This window comes from Apis dorsata, unplaced genomic scaffold (assembly GCF_000469605.1).
Source record: "Apis dorsata unplaced genomic scaffold, Apis dorsata 1.3 scaffold_517, whole genome shotgun sequence".
Classification (NCBI taxonomy): Eukaryota; Metazoa; Arthropoda; class Insecta; order Hymenoptera; family Apidae; genus Apis; species Apis dorsata.
This window is the reverse complement of record NW_006263742.1, coordinates 89948-92146: the sequence shown is the minus strand read 5'-3', so window position 1 is coordinate 92146 and position 2199 is coordinate 89948. Positions and strand designations below refer to the sequence as shown.

The 2199-nt window shown below is 35.7% G+C and overlaps 1 protein-coding gene and 1 long non-coding RNA gene across 3 annotated transcripts in view; both read right to left on the bottom strand.

Annotated features, from left to right (window-relative positions):
- LOC102678219 overlaps positions 1–613 on the bottom strand; it is a 14180-nt gene extending 13567 nt beyond the window's left edge. The window contains exon 1 of the long non-coding RNA XR_422467.2: positions 603–613. This is a non-coding gene — a long non-coding RNA (uncharacterized LOC102678219). The remainder of the gene's footprint in view (positions 1–602) is intronic.
- The window catches only part of LOC102677019 (tyrosine-protein kinase Btk29A), a 164585-nt gene that overhangs the window by 158346 nt on the left and 4040 nt on the right, over positions 1–2199 (bottom strand). The window lies entirely within an intron of this gene.

Sequence of the window (2199 nt, the reverse complement as noted above, 5' to 3'; positions counted from 1 at the left end):
AAAAAAAAAAAAAAAGAGATTCGCTTCTGTGAATATTTTTACGTTTTATGGCACGTTTTAAAAAACGTATTAATAAATTGTTACAAAATTACGTTTCACGTTTTACGATCGAAAAAAGATATCGAAGATAATTAAGCGAAGAAACAAGGAATAATAGGCGGTTTTTTTTATCGGCAAGGCAGAGATAATATGATGAGTCTAGCGCTATCCGTGGCGCTAGTGGTGCTTGTCAACCGCAAGCTAATGTGTATGGAGCAATTGGCCCTGATTCGAATTAACAAGCTCAGCATTTTCGTTCCCTTCATTTTCATACGCGTTTCCTTTTCAAAATTCTATTTCCCTATTTTCAAAATTATATTAATAAATCGTTCCACGCCAGTCATTTTCTACGATCGAACGAGCAACGTACGATAATCGTTCGATTGGAAACAATAATATTGAAATGGAAGTCATGGTATTCAGAGCTGGTGATTTTCAATCATTATCAATTCTCGCGTGAATTGTAATCCCGGCCCTGACCGATGATGTTCCTCGATGGTTAATTATCGATTTCGATGGCCTCTTAGTGCGCCTCCACGCCCTCCCCCCTTCCCCCGGTGAACTTCAAATTCTGCCGAATTGTTGCAAATAAACGAAACGAGCGAAATACGAAAGATAAAGGAATGATTGATTCGTTTCATTGCGCGTTTAATCCCACTTTTCGACACGCTATTTGGTATATTATAACCCTTCCATCTATACTTATCGCGTGATCTTTCCCCAGAAATCCATTAGAAACAACTCTAGTGTCCCCTAGAATTTCTCTATTTTTAATACGATAATATTTATTCGTGTAGAAATAATTTAAAATCCCTGATAAATCGTGTAATAATTTTAGAAACTGAAAGAATCATTGAATTCCAAGGAACAAAATTACTCGAAACGGAGAAAATTGTATTCGAAGAAAGAGTATCGGAAAAAAAAAATCAAAAGATCAGAACGCAAAAACACGGAAGAGGAGATCTTTCATCCCTAAAACTAAAATCAAAATACTAAGATCGCTAGGTTTTCCCTTTTAGAACGCGGAATGCCATCCAATCTAAGTCACATTCAGCTTTTTTTTCCACTGGTTTAAAGACACCTTTGCCCGCCACCTCGCCCCTTTCGCCCCACAAAGCCATCGTTTTCAACGAGCGTTAAACACCGAACTCGCTCGATTCTCGTCCCTCGTTTTTTTGAATCGTCGTCGAACGAGCTCGACGGAAATTCTATGGAGGATCTGGTTCGTGTATCTGGTCGATCTCGAGGCAATTATCGAATCAGGAATCGTGTCGTCGAATACGTTTCTTTTCGATTTTCGACAATTACATCGATACGAGATTCATACGAGTTTTATTTTATTTTTTCTTTTTCTTTTCTCTCTCTCTCTCTGGAGAAAAGTTTGAGGAAAGAAACGTGATTTCAACAGGGACAATCGAGAAGAACTAGGCCAAAAGAGGAGGTTGCAAACAGGGTTAGGTGAATCAAATTGAAAGGCAAATTATTTAAATCAGAGAATCGATCTACCAAATCATTGAATCTACTTTGATCGATGAAAATCTAATCTCTAGATCGTCTTGTGGGAATTTTTTTAGGGATAGAAAGGAAAAAAGTTACGATACATTTTATACGTATTTCAAATAATTTGAAATATTTTGTTCTCAACAAAATTGTAATATTTAATATAAATTGTGAATTGTATAAAAATTCAATATCTTCTTAATATAACGGTTTCCTTATCTGATTTGCCTTTCACACAAATAAGATAATTATAAAATGCCGCATCGAAGTGTCAAATTGATCAACTGCTAATTCAATTTACCTTCTATTTTTCCAATATTTATAATACAATCGATATAATAAATTCCCTCTTTCCAAGAATACGCAAGAATACAACAAAAAAATATCGAAAGATCAATTATTATACTAAACTTTTCCTCGAACGTTTTCTTTGATCCAATTTCATCCACCCTGATTTATCGAACTGTATAACTTACAGAGAGAAATTTTACGCACAGAGAAATTTTTTATCCTTACAGCTTCGATTATCGGTTTATTTACAAAAAGAAAAACCTTTTTCTGGAACCACTAATGGAACCAACTTTTTTTCAGATCCGTAATAGGGAGCAATCGGGTAATGGGAGGAGAGGGAGGGGAGGGGAGGGGTAATGGAAAGGAAAA